Raw genomic sequence first — 22864 nt, 5'->3', positions numbered from 1 at the left:
TTCAAGGGGGGTGCAGGCCTTCAAGGGGGAGACAGGCCTTCAAGGGGGGGAAAGGCAGGCAGGCAGGCCTTAAAGGGGGGACAGGCCTACAAGGGGGGGACAGGCCTCCAAGGGGGTGGGACAGGCCTTCAAGGGGGGGACAGGCCTTCAAGGGGGGGGACAGGCCTTCGGGGGGTGCAGACCTTTCAAGGGAGTGCAGGCCTTCGGGGGGGGGGTGCAGTCCTTCAAGGGGGTGCAGGCCTTCAAGGGGGGGAAAGGCAGGCAGGCAGGCCTTCAAGGGGGGATAGGCCTACAAGGGGGTGGTACAAGCCTTCAAGTGGGGGACAGGCCTTCGGGGGGGGGGTGCAGACCTTCAAGGGAGTGCAGGCCTTCGATGGGGGTGGTGCAGGCCTTCAAGGGGGTGCAGGCCTTCAAGGGGGGACAGGCCTTCAAGGGGGAAAAGGCAGGCAGGCAGGCCTTCAAGGGGGGACAGGCCTACAAGGGGGGGGAAGCTACAAGGGGGTGGGACAGGCCTTCAAGTGGGGGACAGGCCTTCGGGGGGGTGCAGGCCTTCGGGGGGTGCAGACCTTCAAGGGGGGGACAGGCAGGCAGGCCTTCAAGGGGGGGACAGGCCTACAAGGGGAAGGGACAGGCCTTCAAGGGGGGTGCAGGCCTTCAAGGTGGGACAGGCAGACCTTTAAGGGGGGACAGGCCTTTGGGGGGGGGACCATGATTTAGAAGTACACGGAGGGAAGGAGGTGTTCAAAGAGACATGCATATGCCAAACTTTGGGGGGGGGGAAGAAATAATGGGTCTAAAAATAGAGGAGAGGGAGAGAGATGATGGACCATGGGATTTAGGGAGGGAAGGAACAGAAAGGGAGAGAAATTGGACACAAGGGATGGTGTGGAGGAGGGATAGAGATACTGGATAGGAGGGTAATTAGGAAAAGAAAGGGAGAGATGGTGGACTCTGGGATGGTGGGGAAGGAGGGAGAGATGCCGGATGAAAGGGTATTTAAGAAAAGGTGGATCTGTGGAGGGAGATGAAAAAAAGGAAAGATACCAGACTTCCTGGGAAGGGAAGGGAAATGGAAAGGGAGGACAGAGTTGGCAGATGGATGGTTAGCATGCAGAAAGAAGGAGACCCTGGCAAGCAAGTTATGAGAAGAAAACCAGAGCCTTGGACCAACAAGATTTGAAATATAACCAGACAACAAAAGGTAGAAAAATTAATTTTATTTTCTGTTTTGTGATTATAACATGTCAGATTTGAAATGTGTATCCTGCCAGAGCTGGTGTTGGATTGCAAACGTGAGCTAGGATTTAACAGAAAGAGGAAAAGTCCTTTTTGTTTCTTTATTTTATTTACACCACAGCGCCAGTGTGGTTAGGAGAAGCCAAAGGGGGTGAAAAAGCTATAAAACCCACCAGGAGTTTTGAAAAAAATCACCCAACTGGGCAGGAAAATCGAATTGAAAAACCAATTCAATAGGGCTGAATCGAATCAAAATTTTTTTTTCCTGTATCTGGCAGCATTAGTTTGCGCTACTGTCTTAGACTTTAGGACCTGGGATTGGGGAGAGATGGCATCCTCAGTACTTTATAATGCAAGTGAAACGAGGATTTGGTCAGACTTTTGAAGGGTCTGCAGAAAAAAAATATTGTATAGGCCGGGGACATGAGACAGCAGGAAATGGGAACTTTTCTTCCTTCTATTTTTGTGAATGGAAAGGCTGAGGATGTCAGAGAATTCAGTTAAAATATGTGCTTTATAAGAAAATATCATAATGTGTTTTATAAAGTTTATAGCATAGCTGGCCTACCCAGTGAGGTGTTCCTAGTGGTGATGGTGGCAGCGTATCAATGTGTTGAGAGGAAGAGGTGGTCTGGGAAATTCTGCTGAGCAAACTCCGGGCCCATTTCCACCCCCCAGTTAGTCCACTCCACTCAACTGATTCACACACTGAGTGGGTCTTTGGGTGTTGTTTTGGGATCTCTTCCAGTGGTTTATCTCCTTCTGGTCCAAGGAAGGAAACTTTGTTATCCTTAGCATTGACCTACAGAATATGTTTGTAACAGCGCTGCTTGTGTGGCATTAGGCTATGTAGTGATCGAAAGAAAAAAACAGACCTTTGCACATTTTTGCACTATATGGTGGGTGTATGAGGAGATTCACATTTCCTGCACAGCTAAGTCCATGTGAAGTTACCTTGTGCTGTATTTGACATCTAGCAAGGTCTCTGTTTGAAAGGAAAGATCTAAACTTAAAAATGAAGTGGCCAGAAGTTATGGTAAAAGCAGATAGTGTAGCTGGTTTTAAGAAAGATTTGGACAAATTCCTGAAGGAAAAGTCCATAATCTGTTATTAAGACATGGGGGAAGTGTCTGCTTGCCCTGGATCGGTAGCATGGAATGTTGCTACTCTTTGGGTTTTGACCAGGTATTAGTGTCCTGGATTGGCTACCATGAGAATGGGCTACTGGGCATGATGGACCATTGGTCTGACCCAGTTAGGCTATTCTTATGTTATGTTCTCATCTGTAGGGGCCTTTGTTTTCACTTTTTACATGGGGGGGGGGGGTTGTCAAAAAATGATGGGCCCCGGGTGCCACATACCCTAGGTACGCCACTGATTGTAACTAATCAGTATAATGGATTTTAAAATTATTTCATTAAACGTTAATGGCCTCAACCCATCCGCTCAAAAGAAAAAAGACATTATTATACTTAAAACAACATAATGCGGATGTTTGCTTTGTCCAAGAGCCACACCTGTCTGGGGTAGAATCTAAAAAATTAGTGGGTAATTGGGTGAAGTATTGTTTTTTTGCACCTGCGACAGGAAAAAAGGTTGGAGTAGCTATCCTAATTAACAAAAAATGCTCTGCAGTATTCAATATGGTGGCTGCAGATTAGAGAATGACACGGTGGCGGGTTACCCGTGGCTAGCCACGTTTAGCCGTGGGTAACCCGCCAAAACGGGGAAGAAAAAATAGTGGCTTCTGCGGAACGGGGACAAGGCCGTTCACCGCCCCGTGGAGCGGTGAATGGACTTGTCCCCGCAGTGAGGCAATGAAGGATCGCGCGGTCCCCGCCATCTCCCTCCCTCCTCCTTACCGCCGGTTGAATTTCTGCCGGTCCGCGCGAAGAAAAAAAAAAAAAAAGCCTCCTCCTTTTCCCCTGCTCTTACCGCCATGCTCATGCTGCAGCTACTAAAGCCGACAGGAAGTCTTTCCGATATCAATTCTGACGTCGGAGAGGACGTTCTGGGCCAGCCAATCACTACCTGGCTGGCCCAGAACGTCCTCTCCGACTTCAGAATTGAGTCAGAAAGACTTCCTGTCGGCTTTAGTAGCTGCACTGCAGCATGAGCATGGCGGTAAGAGCAGGGGAAAAGGAAGGCGGCTTTTTTTTTTTGAGCGGCAGGGAGGCAGCAGGCTGGCTTTGGCTAGGGAGGGAGAAAGGTAGGCAGGCAGGATTCGGGGGGTGGGGGTGGGGGTGGGACAAAGTGTAGAAGGCAGTGAGAGGGACATAGGAAGGAGGCACTAGGGGCACTAAAGACATAGGAAGGAGGCACTGGGGGCACTAAAGACAGAAAGGGGCACTAAAGACATGGGAAGGAGGCACTGGGGGCACTAAAGACAGGAAGGGGCACTAAGGACATGGGAAGGAGGCACTGGGGGCACTAAAGACATGGGGAGGGGGCACTGGAGGCACAAAAGACAGGAAGGGGCACTAAGGACATGGGAAGGAGGCACTGGGGCACTAAAGACATGGGAAGGAGGCTAGGGCACTAAGGACATAGGAAGGAAAGAGGGAGGGAATAGAAAGGGACAATTCTTGGGCCTGAGTGCAGAAAGAAAGAAATGGAAAGAAAGGATACACAGACAGAAGGAAACGCAACCAGAGACTCATGAAATCAATCACCAGACAGCAAAGGTAGGAAAAATTATTTTAATTTAAATTTAGTGATCAAAACGTGTCAGTTTTGAGAATTTATGTCTGCTGTCTATATTTTGCACTATATTTATCTATTTTTCTATAGTCACTGAGGTGGCCAAGCTTGCGGAGATGGGGCGGAAACAGGGTTTTTAAATTTTAGTCCTAGTAGTTTGACAGTCCACAAAATAATTCTTTTATTTCTGCCAGTTCACGGGTGTAAAAAGGTTGAAAAACACTGATGTAGATTATGCCGGCTTTCTTTTTCGCCCAGCCGCACGCGTTCAAAAAGCCGCGCTTGCACGGCTGCTCGAGTTGATCAATCTTCTCCTCTCTTACTACTTTCTGTTTCTGGTTGCGTCAGAGGAGAATATTGAACAAATGAGCACCCGCACATGCAGCTGGGCGAAAAAGAAAGCCGGCATACTCTACATCTAAGGTGAGATGAAGGGAGAGAGATGGCGGAACACTGCAATCGGTGTATCACTGCCTGCCTGCGCTCACGTTCCAGATCCTCCTGCATTTTTAGTGTGCACAATTGACCTGATTCGAGCTATAGATGAACATGGGGGACACGTCATTGCAAGGGAGGACAAGTCAATTGATTTATTTTATGTTCTGTTTTTACTACAGGGCAGAGGCACTGAAACAGATTCTCAGTGCAGTAGTAGTAGTGGCAGGACTCTCTTCTGTCTTCATGGTGTTTCGCAGTACTGAGGCTTATATGGAAGCTGCGGGGACAGTGATGGGGCGGTGAATGGGATGGCAGTGGTGGTGACGGGGTGGTGACTGGGATGGCAGTGGCGGTGACGGGGCGGTGAAAGGGATGGCGGTGACGGTGACAGGGCGGTGAAGGGAACGGCGGTGACGGGGCAGTGCAGAGGATTGTGGGCCGGGGATGGTGCAGTGACGGGGACAGATTTTTTCCCCTTGCCATTCTCTACTGCAGATCATTTGGGTAGATGGTTGCATGTAGACATGAGTATGGGTAATACTACCATGGTACTTTTTAATGTGTATGCCCCTAATTCGAATCAAATTGAGTTTTTTAAGACTGCAACAATTAGTTCTACCACTGGCTGCTACTAATGTAGTGGTAGCGGGGGATTTTAATGCTGTTATGGATCCTGTAATGGATAAAAAGCCTAGTAAAATTATAAAATCATTAGGTCTAGATAATTTTGTACAATCTTGTAATTTAAGTGATATTTGGCGATTACTTCATTTTAATGATCGAGAATTTTCATTCTGTTCACATGTTCATGAATCTTTTTCTAGAATAGATTATATTTTTGTTTCTGACCAGTTAATACAACAGGCTACACAAGCTTCCATAGAACCAGTGTTCCCGCTAAGCTGCGCTGGGGTGCGTTGGCGCACAAAATATTACCTCGCAGCGCACATGTTTCTCGTCACAGCGCACACAGTGTAGAGCACAGTTCTTCAACCGCCGGTCCGCAAACAAAATCTTGCCGGTCCGCGAAGGATTCGGTCCCCGCCGCAACGAAAGGCCGGCGTCAGCTGACTTGCAACTTCCTGTTGCAGTCGCTGTGCCGGGACTCCTGCCTTCGCCGGGACTCCTGCCTTCCACCGCGTTTGCCTCCTGCCTTGTCTCCGCACCTCCAGACCAGCAGCGGCAGCTGTGTATGCTTTTAACTTCGGCACAGAGCTGCCCCTAATCAATAGTTTAGCGCGGTTTCATAAGGCAGCCTCGGGGCCTTTGCTAGGCCGGCCCACATCGCATCATCGAAGCGGGCCGGCTATCAAAGGCCCCGAGGCTGCCTCATGAAACCGCGCTAAACTATTGATTAGGGGCAGCTCTGTGCCGAAGTTAAAAGCATACAGAGCTGCCGCTGCTGGTCTGAACTCTTGGGCCGCTGAAGGAGGGCAAAAAGCAGCTGTCCTGGAGGTTTCCCTTCCTCTCGCCTTTACAGGTTCCTTTTTTCCACCTTTTTTTTTTTCCTTCAAACGGCAACGGGCCCCAGCATCGACATCAATCAAGTAAGTTCCACTGTTAATCAAGCGGTTCTGCTCGGCCAAAGCTTCCCCTGTGACATGAGCCACCCTCAGGGGAAAGAAAGTGACCCACAAAGGTGAGGGGAAGGGGGGCAGATGATGGAAGTTGGGGGGGGGAGAGAGAGAGAGAGAGAGAAGGGGCAGATGATGGAATAGAGGAGATGAGAGAGAGAGAGAAGGGGACAGATGATGGAAGTGAGAAGAAGGGAGAGAGAGCAGAAGGCAGATGGATGTCAGTTGAGAAGGGAGAGCAGATGCTGAATGGAAGTGGGGAAAGAACACATACTGGATGGAAGGAGGAGATAAATAAAGGGGGAAGAAAATAGTAAGATAATGGAGGGGTGAGGGAAAGGGCTGACAAGCTGTGTGTAGACACAGTGAAAAGAGGGAAACGGGACTAAATAGTAAGAAAGAATTTAATTTAGATGGAGGCAGAAAATAGAGAAGGAAGACCAGAGAAGAAAAGGGAAGAGAGAGCAGAGAATGATCAGATCTGAGTGGAGGAAATGAGAAGAGAGATATGCTAAAAACCACAGGGGGGAGGGAAGGATAGAGATGCCAGACCATGAGGGGAACAGAAGGAAGATGATGGATGCTAGACCAAATTGGGGGGTGGGGGGGGGGCAGGAGGAGAGATGGCAGGGAAAGACAGACAGTGAATGGAAGGGGCAGATGCTGGACTGAAGAGACAGAGAAGGTTATCATGCTGCTGTACCGGGCCATGGTACGCCCTCACCTGGAGTACTGCGTCCAGCACTGGTACTTTAAGAAGGACACGGTACTACTCGAAAGGATCCAGAGAAGAGCAACTAAAATGGTTAAGGGGCTGGAGGAGTTGCCGTACAGCGAAAGATTAGAGAAACTGGGCCTCTTCTCCCTTGAGCAGAGGAGATTGAGAGGGGACATGATAGAAACATTCAAGGTACTGAAGGGAATAGACTTAGTAGCTAAGGCAGGGAGAACGAGAGGGCACTCTCTAAAGTTGAAAGGGGATAGATTCCATACAAACGTAAGGAAGTTCTGTGGTAGAAAGCAACATATTTATTTGGCTCATAACTTGCTGGCGCCCGATATTTTTAGCTCACAGTGAAAAAAGTTTGCTCACAACACCCGCCCGCTTAGAGGGAACACTGCATAGAACCCATAATTTTGTCGGATCATGGCGACGTGTGGATTGCAGTAAATTTTCTTGATCAAGATACTAGACCTATATGGAGATTTGATAATGCATTGCTTGCAGATCCACAATTCTGTGAGGATTTTCAATTAAGAATTAATGAATATTTTCAAATTAATAACACAGAAGAAATCTCTATAGAGACCTTGTGGGATGCTTTTAAAGCAACCATGAGAGGACAAATTATTTCATTTTCAGCATATACTAAAAAACAACTAAAAAAGCATTTTTCCACTTTGGAACAAGAAATTAAGGTCTTAGAATCAAAACTGATTGAGAAGTGAGAACATTCTACGTTACAAGCTCTTTTAAAAGCTAAATATAAGTATAATGAGATTTCTTCTAAATTAGTAAGGAAAGATATTCTTTCTCAGCAAGCTTTGTATTATGGAAGCTCAAATAAGGCGGGAAGATTATTGGCGAATTATCTTAAAGACAAAAATAAGTGTAATTAAGGATGATAAAGGTGATACTGATTCTCAAATTGGACCTATATTAAAACAATTTTTAAATTTTTATAAAACCCTTTATTCTTCTGAGCCTTATTTAGATAGAGAAAAGGAGGGTTTAGAATTTTTGAAATCAATTGAAGGTCCAAAAGTTCCTGATCCTATAAAAAGAAGTCTAGAAGAGCCGATATCACTAAAAGAACTACAAACAGCATTGAAGTCCCTTAGAGTAGGGACCGCTCCAGGTGGTGAAGGTTTTATGGTAGAGTTCTATAAATCATTCCAAAGTACCCTAATACCTTATTTATTAAATTTATATCAGACTCAACTAAATAAAGGTTGTATTTTAGGCACTACGGCAGAATTGTTAACTATTGTTTTGCCGAAGCCAAATAAAGATCCTACGTTGGTTTCAAATTATAGGCCTATTTCTTTAATCAATGTAGATAGTAAATTGTTGGCTAAAGTTTTAGCCATGCGTTTGGCTAAGGCTCTTCTTATATAGTTGGTATGCACCAAATAGGTTTTGTTGCTCAGAGACACTTTTCAAATAATACCAGACTGGCCTTTCATATGTTATATCTAACAAAAGATATAAATGATCCAGCTTTTTCTGTATCCTTGGATGCAGAGAAGGCCTTTGATCGGGTAGAATGGACCTTTATGTATCAAGCCATGGAGTGGTTTGGTATTGGTTCAGGATTTATACGAATAATTCAAACATTGTATAGCTCCCCTGTTGCTAGATTATATATTAACAATAATTTTTTGGATTGTTTCAAGTTGCAAAGGGGGGTTAGACAAGGCTGTCCCTTGTCTCCTTTGCTTTTTGATAGAGTACTTGAACCCTTATTATTAGCTATTCAACAAGTAAAGGAAATACAAGGTATTCAGCATTCTGGAAAGGAATATAAGGTATCAGCTTATGCAGATGATATTTTGCTTCATTTGAGGAATCCTGAAACAACCATTCCATGTTTATTTGAATTGATTGAGAAATTTGGCAAATTCTCAGGTTATAAAATAAATTGGACTAAGTCAGAAGTTCTTCCTCTAAATCAGTGGTCTCAAACTCAAACCCTTTGCAGGGCCACATTTTTGATTTGTAGGTACTTGGAGGGCCGCAGAAAAAAATAGTTAATGTCTTATTAAAGAAATGACAATTTTGCATGAGGTTAAACTCTTTATAGTTTATAAAACTTTCCTTTAACAGTTTTACCTTATGCAAAATTGTCATTTCTTTAATAAGACATTAACTATTTTTTCTGCGGCCCTCCAAGTACTCTATTTTTTCTGCAGCACTCACATTTAAAGTTTAATATCTTTTCTTCCTCAAAACTGGCACATTTCTATTACTAAATTGAAAATAAAATCATGTTCCTACCTTTGTTTGGTAATTTCATCAGTCTCTGGTTGCACTTTATTCTTCTGACTGTGCATCCAATATTTCTTCTCTTCTTTCAGCCTCCTGTATGCTTCCTCTCCTTCAGACCTCATTCCCTCCCCCAACTTTTTCTTTCTGTCTGTCTTTCTCTGATTCCGTGCCCCATTTTTTGCTTTGTTTCTGGCTCCTTGTCCCCCCCCCTTCTTTCTTTTTTCCTTCTGGCTCCCTGCCCCCCTTCTTTCTTCCTTCTGGCTCCCTGCCCCTCCCCCCTTCTTTCTTTCTTCCTTCCTGCCCTCCCCCATGCCACCGCCGCCGGGGAATAGGCTGCTGCTGCTGCTGGCGCCATCGGGAACAGGCCAAGATCTCCACGGAGCCGACCAACGTCAATTCTAACGTCGGAAAGGACGTTTCGGGCAGCCAGGCAGCGATTGGCTAGCCAGAACGTCCTCTCGATGTCAGAATTGAGGTCGGGCGGCGAGAGAAGCAAGGAGCTTAAAGAGCATGGTGCCAGCGGTGAGAAGGGAAGGGAAGCAGTTGGGCCACCCTGCTCTAGACGAGCCGCGAGCCTAGAAGAACAGGAAGAACAGTGGAGGGTGACCAGCTGTGCGGACCGCCCCCCTCTTGGAACGCCACTGGAGCAGCAGCATGTCTGGCCAGCTCATTCCATTCAAAGCCGCGGGTGGCGGCTCCTTGCGAGATCCGCGCCTGTGTCTGAAGCCTCTCTGATGTGATGTCAGAGAGGCTTCAGATGCAGGAGCGAATAGCGCAAGGATCCGCCAACCCACGGCTTTGAATGGAACGAACCGGCCAGACCCGCTGCTGCTCCAAAAGGAAGGAATTATCCAGTCCAGGACCGCGGGCCGCAAATAAAACTTGAAGAGCCACATGTGGCCCGCGGGCCGTGTGTTTGAGACCGCTGCTCTAAATGTACATTGTACAAAAGATTTATTTGATTCATTCCCTTTTATTTGGAAAGAGGAAGGAATAAAATATTTAGGAATTTGGATAAAAAATACACTCGAAGAGACAATGAAAGTGAATGAAAGAACTTTATTATAAAAGGTAACAGAGTTATGTGAGCAATGGAATCCTTTACATCTATCTTGGTGGGGAAGAGTCCAAACTATTAAGATGATGATTTTGCCTGCTGTTTTTTACCAAATGAGTATACCAGGTTTTTTTCAGGGGTCTTTTTATAAAAAGTTAAATAGTATTCTTACCAAATTTATTTGGCTGGGTAAAAGTGCGAGAGTTGCCTTAGTTTCTTTACAAAGGCCAATTGCAGAGGGTGGGGTAAATTTTCCCAACTTCTATAGATATCATCAGTCATATTATGCGCCAGGGTATGTATTGGGTCCTCCCAGAGCTCATGGATAAGCTTCCGGACTGGTTATGGTTGGAGTGGCAGCTCATGTTTTCTATTAGACTTGGTCATCTTCTTAGTATCAAAATGCCTAGTTTACGTAAAAATAACAGAATATTAATAGACACATGGAAAACTATACGATATGTTAATAATTTAACACCTATTCCAATTCAAAAATCTACATATCAAACTATATGGCTAAACTCCAGGATTCAAATAGGCGGTTTCAAGATTGTCTGGAAAGATTGGATTTCAGCAGGAATACGTACCTTAGATGATGTTATATCTAATGGTAAACTGCTTGATTTTTCACAGTTGCAACATAAATTTGGCCTGGATAAAAAACAAAATTATAAATGATTGCAACTGAAGCAGGCTATTCAGGCAGGGTTCCCTGAATGGAAATCTCTTAATAATCAATTTAGTTTAGAATTCTTATGTTTTCAGGCAGACTTCCTGGGAAAGCAGGCCGCACAGTGGTACAAATTATTATCTGAATATTTGAATAAGAAACCAAAAACTGGACTTAGAGATATTTGGAGCATTGAGATTAAGCATCAAATTAATGCATCTCAATGGCCACGTATTTGGTCTTGGAGGATGAAATGTACAATGTCTGTATCTATGAGGCAAACATGGTTTTTCCTGTTGCATAGAGCACTCTGGACCCCTGTTCTTTTACAAAAATTGGATTGCTCTAAGTTTAATAGATGTTGGCATTGTCATCTCGATGCTGGAACTTTAGATTATTTATTGTTTCACTGTCCATTTATTAAGGCTTTTTGGCAGTCGATTTGGGATCAAATAAATTGTTTGTTAGAAAATCATGTGGCATAGTCGTATGACACAATTTTATTTGGCATGTCAATGAGAGCTAAGTGGCAAATATCTTCTAATAATAACAGACTTTTAATGATTTTGACAGGAGTTGCCATCCAGCAAATAACATATAATTGGAAAGAGTGTACAAGGTTGAATTATAGTTTTTGGTGGAATTCATTATGCCACTTGTATAAAATGGAAAGGGTGTCAGCAGTTCAGAAAGAATATTTTAATACATTCAAGGAGGTGTGGGGGCCATTAATAAATTACTATAATAAATAATAAATTACCGTAATGAATACTCTCTTTTCCCTATTTAACATAAATATCAATATGGGGTGGGGGTGGGTTTCTAGAATTTCATTATTGGTTGTGATGGGAATGTTATAAGGTATATATGATATCATATATATAATTAATATTATTCTGGTGGGGGGATGGGGTTAAAGCTTATTTTTGAGAGAAGATGTAGAATTTCAAGTGATGTGTTATTTTATTTGTTGATATTTTCTGTGCACTTGATGTAAAATATAAAATGAATAAAGAATTTTAAAAAACCCAAAAATCTATGATAGCTCGACACATGTTTTGACCTATCCGGCCTGCCTCAGGAGCCTACAAAGTGTTGACACACAGATCATTAAAATCATGAAAAATGTTTAAAATAACAAATATAGGAGCCCTTATTCCTGGCTATACGTTACGATTCATCAATAAAAGGTTTTCGATTTGGTGATATAGAAACCAAACTCTCAGCATATGCTGACATACTGTTGTTTATAATGCTGGACTCCATATCACCTCTGTTTTCAACTATTGCTCGATATTCCCAGTTTTTGGACTATAAATTAAACACCAATAAGACCAAAATCATGGCTTTCAATTGCCCTGAATTACGGCATGAAGTGGTCAATTTGGATTTCCACTGAACTACTAATAAGCTCAAATATTTAGGAGTATATTTTGGTACTACACTGGACGATACCATAAATTATAACATTGATTATATAATTACTATGGTTAGGAATCTCATCAGTCGATGGTCCCCACTATATTTAACTTGGTGGGGGCGACTAGAATCTATAAAAATGATAATCTCTCCCAAAATTAACTACATTCTTAATATGCTTCCTTTTCTTTTCCCAAAATCCTTTTATACATCCCTTGATTCCATACTTACGCGGTTCCTTTGGAATAACAAACAACCTCGCATTGCCCCCTCAAAACTCAAAGTGCATAAATCCTTAGGGGTAGTTAATTTTCCTTGCATTTTCCTATCACATCATTTTCCTATCACATCTCCTTCCTCCGCCGCCAATGCTTCTTCTGGCCAATGACCCTAGTAGATGCAGACTTACCCTGCTGGTTATCGATTGAACAAGCCAAATATGGTGCACAACTTCTTCAGTACATTGTTTCTAGGGAAATTCCTACCTCCTTTAAGTTGGACATCCTCTTGTCTTCTGCTAAATCTGCACTCACTTGTGTAGAAAGCCTAATGGAAGAAAAGTGGTCCTCCTCCCTACTCATTCCTATCTGGGGAAATCTGGTGATAAAAATACAGAATTCTACAATTTCTTGGCCTATATGGCAAAAGTGTGGTATTTGGTCACTTCGGCACATTGTTAGACATGGCTGTTGGATGAGTTTCACAGAGATAGCCACTCTTTATAATCTTCCTCTTAGCCAACAATTCAGATGGCTGCAACTTACACATTGCCTGAGGAAAGTATACTCAGACTTAACCTCTCTGAGGGAATACCCTGACTTACTGAACTTTAACACCAAACTTTCTCCATTACGTTCCAAAGGTATTGCCTCCATCTGGTATAGATTCATACAATTAAAGAAATTTGTGGTTCAATCTGTCTCTTCCAAATGGTTTGAAGTTTTACTTCTGATACTGACACCTGGATAAATATATGGTTACATTTCTTCAAATCCCTTAAGTCAGCTTCTTTGCTTCAATCACTATATTTTCTGTTACATAGAGCCACTTGGACGCCTATCCTTTCCAATAAAATTAATACCAGTTTGTCGCCCACTTGCTGGTCCTGTAACGTTCATCTTGGCACTCTGGACCATTTACTTTTCCACTGCCCTCTGCTTCGTACTTATTGGAGCCGAGTCTGGTACACAATTTCTGAGATTTTTTCTCTTAACAAATTCATTGACTTCTCCCTTATACTGTTTGGTAATCCTGAAAGCTCTTATCTATGTGATTATTCTGAGGCTCAGCTCTTCCGTATTTTGACTGCACTGGCTCTTCAGAATATCCTTCATAACTGGAAAAACCTAGTGGAGTATACCGTGTGATGGAACTCTGTGTGCTTAACTGCCAAATATGAAAAAATTAATGCTGAAAGATGCAACACATATCACACTTACTGTTGTTTTTGGTCTCCATTAGTGAAATACTGTACCAATGATTCTGCATTATAATTTGGTATACAGCTTTATTTATTACATGTTAATGTTATTTGTTTTCAAGCAGAGTCAAGAAATAACAATAGACAAAATATCTCACAAAGGAGCAATGTCAAACAAAATTAGGAAAGCAGTATAGAGCAACTCACAACAGACTTATAGTAACTATGTTACTATGTTACTATAAGTCTGTTGTGAGTTGCTCTATACTGCTTTCCTAATTTTGTTTGACATTGCTCCTTTGTGAGATATTTTGTCTATTGTTATTTCTTGACTCTGCTTGAAAACAAATAAAACTTATTGAACTTAAAAAAAACCAAAAAAACAAATCTATGCAAATCAATAAAACCATAATCAATTTAAATTACACTGAGAATAAAACACACATGTTAAAATATTCAACAAGCATACTGGATTGGAAGGATCAAAAATATAAAAAAAATTATATATATATATATAAACACATACAAACTACTAAGGGCTCCTTTTACAAAGGTGCATTAGGGCCTTAACCCGCGGAATAGCGCACACTAAAATGCCACGTGCGCTAGCCGCTACCGCCTCCTCTTGAGCAGGCGGTATTTTTTTGGGTAGTGCGCACTAATCCGGTGCATGCGCTAAAAACACTAGCGCACCTTTCTAAAAGGAGCCCTAAGTGCAAACATCACATGATAAAAAAATATATGCATACAAACAACTGAGTACAAACATCTGGGAATCACCCAGCTAGATATGAACAATGTCGCCAGTAAAATCTGATGGGCCACTGTTGGGGCCATAAATGTAACAATTTAAAAAAGATGAGCAATTCTTGAAGAACCGTGCAAGTAAATGAGGTTCATGGAGGTTCACAGAGGGTCGCCAGATGAGTCACTGGTGACAGCGATCAGAACATGTGCAGAATAGTCCACAGAAAGAAGCGTATATGTGCGCATGTGCTGGGAAAAAGCTACCACATAGGCACACATATCTTGGGCATGCCTTATTGGAGTGCAATATATGCACACATCATAGGCGCTATTTGATAGAGGGGAAGGGAAGGGAGGAGAGGTGTGTCGGCTGTCAACAAGTACGCATAAGACACACCTTTAGTACGTGCGCCTGAGATGCGTGCTTTTGAGATTTTTTGCCCCCAAAACTATTATACAACTATACTACTATAATTTATGTTATACGGAGACAGTCCAAACTACCTGAATAACCGCCTCATCCACAACACCGCAACCAGACATAGGAAAACTCACACCCCATTCTCATACCTCCCAATTAAGGAGGTCAAACGGAAAAAACTATATGATAGCCTCCTGGCCACTCAAGCAGCCAAACTAGACAACCAAATCGCCAATCTACTGATGGCATCCCTCGACTACAAGACTTTTAGAAAAGAAATAAAGACCATACTCTTCAAGAAAACTCTGAAAAAAGAAATACCGCAAGTCTCAAACTCCACCTCTCATTAAAGCCAACTACCCCAAACAAATAACCTTACCCATTTCTTACTCTCTTTGAAAATGACCAATTTTTTTTTTTTGTAAGTTCTTGTTGTAATACATCTTGGATAATTCTTTTGTAATCCGCCTTGAACTGCAAGGTAATGGCGGAATAGAAATCCCTAATGTAATGTAATATTCATTTTACTTGATAAGTTTCACTATAAGATGTTTTTCCCCTCTCCCCTGTGATAGGCAGGACCTGTATATGAACATGGTAAAAAGGTGCATTCGTGCTCTTAATCCATATTGCCACACTCGGGACATGGGCTGTAGAAGTCCACCTGGCATTACATAGTAACATAATAGATGACGGCAGATAAAGACCCGGATGGTCCATCTAATCTGCCCAATCTGATTCAATCTAAAATTTTGTTGCGGTTTTTTTTTCTTCTTCTTAGCTATTTCTGGGCAAGAATCCAAAGCTCTGCCTGATACTGTTCTTAGATTCTAACTACTGAAGTCTCCGTCAAAGCTCACTCCAGTCGGGGGGCGTGGCTTGGACGCGCATTCCGATGGTCGGGTAAACGAATAGCTCCATGATCAAAAGCTATAATTTTTGAAATTACTACAAAAAAAATCAAAATTCAAAAGAAAAATATCTAAATATTGAAAGACAATGACGTCTAGCAAACAGAACAAAAGCGATTTAGGAGCAGGAGGATCCGGTACAGGAAGTAATAAACGATCAAAACCGGAGCCAAGCATCACTCCTTCAAAAGCTCCACTGCCATCAGATGACAACCTCGATGTAATGGAAGAATTAAGACAAATTAAAGAAATTGTTCTGGACAGCAACAAAAAACTACAAAAAGCTATTGAAGATGCAGCAGCATTAACTAAAAGAGTGGAAGTGACGGAAAACAGAATAAACTTAATAGAGGATAACCTTGAACAACTTAATCTGAACGCAAGACAAAACAAAATCATATGGAAAGAGGTAGAAGAAATTAAAAAAGACCTTGAAGACAGCCGGAACCGTGAAAGAAGAAATAATTTAAGAATAATAGGAATACCGGAAGGGGTAGAAAAAAATAATCCTATTACTTTTTTGGAACACTTTCTACCTAAAGTGCTACCATTAAAATTTAAAACACCACTGGAAATCAAAAGGGCACACCGGATACCAACACAAAGGAAAACTTCACAAACTGGACCAAGGACATTAATATTCAAACTACTGAGACATCAACAAGCGCTGGAAATCTGTCAATTAGCTAAAGAAAATAAAAATCTCAAATGTCAAGATTCAAAAATACATATTGTCCCTGACTTTGCGAGGGAAACTGCATTAAAAAGGAAAAAATTTTTAGATATGAGACCACAACTGAAATCTTTAGGAGCTAGATATGGGCTCCTTTATCCAGCAATAATGAAGATCACTATTGCAAATAAAACTCAGAATTTTACAGATCCAGCAAAACTACAAGAATTTCTGGATCAATATGAACAACCCATGACATCCTAAACATCTTAATGGAAAACCTAATGAGAAAAATGAGTATGTATAGATCTGTTAATACTTTACTAAAATATTCACCATATAAGAATTGATTTTATTAATAATATGACTTACAGTTAAAATTTAGAACTTTGAAGTGGATTCAAAAAACAACAGACTGGAACTACACATGCTACAGCACACACATGGAACTATACAAAACCAACATTCTATGAAGGAAATAAAAGAAATAAAACAAACTTTATAAAAGTACATAAACTTATACTTTTTAAAGGAAAGTTTTATAAACATTTTGAAGAAAATGTACTTACAGAAGAAAACGTGGATTAAATGGAGATCCGAATGAAAAATTTACAGAGAAGTAAATATGGTAACTAAATATGGGAGTGGTTATATACAAACAGGAAATGTGGTTGATGGACAGGAAAAATCTCCAATCACGCTGCTGGGGAGTTACAAAATACAAAACAAAAAGAGATTGGTTGACAGAGAGAATATCCTGTAATAGGAAGTGCTTCCGTTTTGATTCTAAAATGTTGCTAAGTTTGTTATGAAAGAGAGGAGATTCAGTCTGGAATAACACAGAATAAATCCAAAAAGACTGTGCTGTATGTAAGGTGTAACTGATTTTCTCCTTCTCAAATACTGAACTAGCTTCAAAGTTATTCAGCGCTTTTATTTCTCTGGCACTTTGACTGACGGGCTGTCCTCAATACTGACAAAAATAAAATCAAGTCCCTAGTCAGGAAACATCTTCATTACTTGCTCTCTTGAGGGAATGATGAATGTCTTGGACTATTTAGCAGAAACAATGAGAGAGGAATACTGAATCCTACAAGGTTGAACTGAATAGGCAACACAAAAACGTTTTTGGAGTCAGAAATTGGGGGAAAGAAAAGAATCTAGGAGTCTTACAACTGGGAATTTTACCTAAATCTCTTCCTCACAACACAAATTGGAGTAAAGGTTGAAAAATAGACTGATTGCAACAAACATACCTATATAAAGACATTTTAAGACACACAGACTCCACTTCATGATCCACATAGTACTATTAAAATAATAATATTATTAGATATCAGTATAATGAATGTAAAGTTGATTCTTGATAAATTTATGCAAGATTGTAAATCTCATTGATAAATCTTATATAGATTTATCAAAAGATAAGATAATATTTTCTTATATGGATTTAAATACATTAACTTTTTATATAAAATTTATATAAGAAAATTATTTATTTGCTAGATATATAGGAAATATATTAGATAAAGGGAGATAAATTATTAGTAGTAAATAAAGAATATTTTAATTTAGCTTGGGGGAGTTATTTTAACCTAACCTCATCTTGCGTACCCAAGTAATCGTATTTAATAAGAGGGGGGAGGGGAGGGAGGGAAATAGGAATACGGGAGGGAATGGGAAAGAAAGATATATAGGAGATATAGAAATAAAAGGAAATTATAATTTATTAAATATATTGGGAAAATATATTAATAAAAAACATTATATATCATTATATAGAAAATATATTATAAAAATTATAATTATAAATGTCTCTTAAAATAATATCTTTGAATGTTAATGGTCTAAATCACAGTTCTTCAACCGCCGGTCCGCGGACCGGTGCCGGTCCGCAAAAAAATCTTGCCGGTCCGCGAAGGATTCGGTCCCCGCCGCAACGAAAGGCCGGCGTCAGCTGACTTGCAACTTCCTGTTGCAGTCGCGGTGCCGGGACTCCTGCCTTCCACCGCGTTTGCCTCCTGCCTTGTCTCCGCACCTCCAGACCAGCAGCGGCAGCTCTGTATATTTTTAACTTCGGCACAGAGCTGCCCCTAATCAATAGTTTAGCGCGGTTTCATGAGGCAGCTTCGGGGCCTTTGCTAGGCCGGCCCACATCGCATCATCGAAGCGGGCCGGCCTAGCAAAGGCCCCGAAGCTGCCTCATGAAACCGCGCTAAACTATTGATTAGGGGCAGCTCTGTGCCGAAGTTAAAAATATACAGAGCTGCCGCTGCTGGTCTGGATTCTTGGGCCACTGAAGGAGGGCAAAGAGCAGCTGTCCTGAAGGTTTCCCTTCCTCTCGCCTTTGCAGGTCCCTTTTTTCCACCTTTTTTTTTTTTTCTTCTTCAAACAGCAACGGGCCCCAGCATCGACATCAATCAAGTAAGTTCCACTGTTCCTTGCAAGCGGTTCTGCTCGGCCAAAGCTTCCCCTCTGACATGAGCCACCTCAGGGGAAAGAAAGTGACCCGCAAAGGTGAGGGGAAGGGAGCAGATAATGGAAGTTGGAGGGGGAGGGGGAGAGAGAAGGAGCAGATGATGGAATGGAGGAGATGAGAGAGAGAAGGGGACAGATGATGGAAGTGAGAAGAAGGGAGAGAGAGCAGAAGGCAGATGGATGTCAGTTGAGAGGGGGAGAGCAGATGCTGAATGGAAGTGGGGAAAGAACACATACTGGATGGAAGGAGATAAATAAAGGGGGAAGAAAATAGTAAGATAATGGAGGGGTGAGGGAAAGGGGTGACAAGCTGTGGGTAGACACAGTGAAAAGAGGGAAACAGGACTAAATAGTAAGAAATAATTTAATTTAGATGGAGGCAGAAAATAGAGAAGGAAGACTAGAGAAGAAAAGGGAAGAGAGAGCAGAGAACAATATCAGATCTGAGTGGAGGAAATGAGAAGAGAGATGCTAAAAACCACAGGGGGGAGGGAAGGACAGAGATGCCAGACCATGAGGGGAACAGAAGGAAGATGATGGATGCCAGACCAAATTGGGGGGGGGGGGGCAGGAGGATAGATGGAAGGGGCAGATGCTGGACTGAAGAGACAGAGAAGGTTATCATGCCGCTGTACCGGGCCATGGTACGCCCTCATCTGGAGTACTGTGTCCAGCACTGGTCACCGTACATGAAGAAGGACACGGTACTACTTGAAAGGGTCCAGAGAAGAGCGACTAAGACGGTTAAGGGGTTGGAGGAGCTGCCGTACAGCGAAAGATTAGAGAAACTGGGCCTCTTCTCCCTCGAACAGAGGAGATTAAGACGGGACATGATCGAAACATTCAAGATACTGAAGGGAATAGACTTAGTAGATAAAAACACTATTCACCCTCTCCAAGGTAGGGAGAACGAGAGGGCACTCTCTAAAGTTGAAAGGGGGTAGATTCTGTACAAACGTAAGGAAGTTCTTCTTCACCCAGAGAGTGGTAGAAAGCTGGAACGCTCTTCCAGAGGCTGTTATAGGGGAAAACACCCTCCAAGGATTCAAGACAAAGTTAGATAAGTTCCTGCTGAACAAGAACGTGCGCTGGTAGGGCTAGTCTCAGTTAGGGTGCTGGTCTTAGACCAGAGGGCCGCCGCGTGAGCAGACTGCTGGGCATGATGGACCACTGGTCTGACCCAGCAGTGGCAATTCTTATGTTCTTAGGGCAGACGCTGGATGGAAGAGAGTGAAAAGGCAATGAAAGCAGAAACCAGAGACGACAAAAGGTAGAAAAAATAATTTTATTTCTATCTTGTGATTCAAATATATCAGATTTGAAATATGTATCTTGCTAGACATAACTGCGGAGTGCAAAGCCCAGGCAGTGCTTCTTTAGCTTCCAGCTGGCTTAGGGCTCTCTCTGACCAGAGGGCAGTTGCCCTAGTTCCACTCCCCTAACACCATTCCTGTCATGTGTGACTGTGGTATTCTATTACATGATATTTGTGTAGCATTCTGTAATAATTTAGCTTATTCAGTTTTCTTGATAGTAGAGGGGATATATGTGAAGGGGAGGGGAGACAGGGTTTTTGTTGATCTTTGCCCTGTATTATTTGTATTTATAAAATGACAATTGTATAGAATATTGTTTCTTTTTATACTTTAATAAAATATGTTCAATATAAAATCATAACTATTTGAGGCTTGTGCAGATGGGATCAGATGGTTTGTGGGACCGAGCTCGCGGGGACGGGGCGGCGATGGTTTTTAAAAAAATTTCAGTCTTAGTAGTTTGCCGGTCCACGAAATAATTATTTTATTTCCGCCGGTCCACAGGTGTAAAAAGGTTGAAGAACACTGGTCTAAATCATGTTATAAAAAGGAAAAAAGCATTACTGTTCTTAAAAAGGCAAAATGCAGATATATGTTGCATACAAGAGACCCACCTTTCAAACATTGAATCTACGGTAATAAGTTGACAGGTGGTTGGATAAAGCATTGTTTTTATTCACCAGCCATAGGGAAAAAAGCAGGTGTTGCTATTCTAGTGAATAAAAAATGCTCAGCTTTATTTAAATTAAAAGAATCAGATGTTCATGGCAGATGGGTAAAAGTGGAAATATGCATGGGAAATACAACCATGACGTTGTTTAATATATATGCCCCTAATTCAAAACAAAATGAATTTTTTAAGACTCTTCAACAACTGATCTTACCACTGGCTACTTCAAATCTAATAGTAGCTGGGGATTTTAATGCTGTTATGGATCCTTTATTAGACAAAAACCCAAGTAGATATATGAAATCGATGGGACTAGATAATTTGGTACAAACTTGTAATTTGACAGATATTTGGCGAATACTTCATTTTAATGGACGGGAATTTTCTTTCTGTTCTCATGTTCATAATTCTTTTTCAAGAATAGATTATATATTTATATCAAAACACCTAGCACATCAAGTAACACAAGCTGCCATTGATCCAATCATATTATCTGATCATGGTGGAGTGTGGATTGAAATTAAAATCACAGATCAAAATACAAATAGACCAATATGGAAATTTGATAATACATTGCTTGCTGACCCAATATTCTGTGAGAATTTTCAAACAAAAATGAAAGATTATTTTCAAATAAATGATAAAGATGAAATCTCTAGGGAAATATTATGGGATGCTTTTAAGGTATCAATAAGAGGACAAATTATTTCTTATTCGGCTTATCTTAATAAACAAAATAGAAAACAATTTTCTTAGAAAATTGTTTTTATTGATTTTATATAAACATTGGATAAAAATACATATACTTTGTGGTCATGTTCAATCAGAAAGATATTGCAATGAGTAAACATTCATTATGAAAAGATGTAAGTGCTGTATATGTCAAAGTACAGCAAAAACACAACAATAACAGATAGCAAGAAGAGGAAAGAGAAATTGTCAGTCATGATCATAATACCATAATACCAGAATTACATCCTGTCTCAGAAAGAAATGAGTGAACCAATAACCCAAAGTGACATTAAAGGGAGTCACAATAATCCAGTGCTGCACCCCACGTTTTAAGATATTTAGTATAGCAACCATGTTTTTCAGCATAGGCCTTTTCAAATTTGGCAATTTGACAGATCTGAGACCACCATAATTGAAATGAAAGATTACCACTGTTTTTCCAATTACATAAAATAGTTTTTATAGTGATTAGCAGTAAGCATCTCAACAGTGATCCAGGCCAAGTATCAATAGGTGTATGCAATCCATGCTTGCCATATATCACGATTGCAAGTGTTATGTCTTCACCTATACCAGTCATCAAGCATATAGTCTCCCATACTTTTAGCATGTTTTGATGGGTGGACATGTAAAAATCATGTGGTCCAACGTACCAACTGCCGACTGGCATGACCAGCATTTGTTTGTTGTCGAATTAGGTAGTTTGCTGAGTTTATATGGTGTCCAAAAAGCTCGGTTCAGGAGAAAATATGCTGATTGGATTATACTAGCAGAATGAAGCGAATGTGTGCATTCATGCCAAATTACTTGCCATTCTTGTGAGCTAATGTCCATACCAATGTCATGAACCCAAACATCTCGTAAAGCTGAGGAGCATTGAAACTTGGCGTCTATTAGATAATGATACCAAAATGCAGCTTTACCTTTCTTCTTGGATATAACCATTCGATTCAAGACCATTAGAGTAGGTTGATAGTCTTTCACTAATTGGATGTTGATAGTCGCCTTGATAGAATGACAAAGTTGTATCCACTTGTATTGTTGAGAAGCTGGTAATTGGAATTTCTCTTGTAAAGTGTGGAAAGGTAACCACTTACCGGCAGAGAGAAGTTGATGGAGGTAATGTATACCATTGTTCTGCCATATGGGCCAAATAACAGGTTTCCCTTGAATTAATATTTTGTCATTACTCCATAGATAGATGTGAGAGGAGTCTGTCCATTTAATATCCGCGAGGTCGTCAGCTGTATGTAAAGCTAGCTTAGTCGAATGAGAGGGTTCTCTATCACCATCAGTGTTCTTCACTTTCAAAAGCATAGCCGAGCGGAGATCTGAAATGCCTAAGGAAGCTTTTTCTAAGGGAGATGAGATATTTCCGCACAGATCTTGCTGTTCAGATAACCAGGCCGTACT

At 41.5% G+C, this 22864-nt stretch overlaps 1 protein-coding gene across 11 annotated transcripts in view; it reads left to right on the top strand.

Annotated features, from left to right (window-relative positions):
• Positions 1–22864, top strand: part of LOC117346511 (alpha-1,4-N-acetylglucosaminyltransferase-like) — a 274220-nt gene that overhangs the window by 214384 nt on the left and 36972 nt on the right. The gene's annotated exons all lie outside the window — the stretch shown is intronic.

This window comes from Geotrypetes seraphini, chromosome 1 (genome assembly GCF_902459505.1).
Source record: "Geotrypetes seraphini chromosome 1, aGeoSer1.1, whole genome shotgun sequence".
In the NCBI taxonomy this organism is placed as follows: domain Eukaryota; kingdom Metazoa; phylum Chordata; class Amphibia; order Gymnophiona; family Dermophiidae; genus Geotrypetes; species Geotrypetes seraphini.
This window is presented reverse-complemented; position numbering and strand designations above follow the sequence as displayed.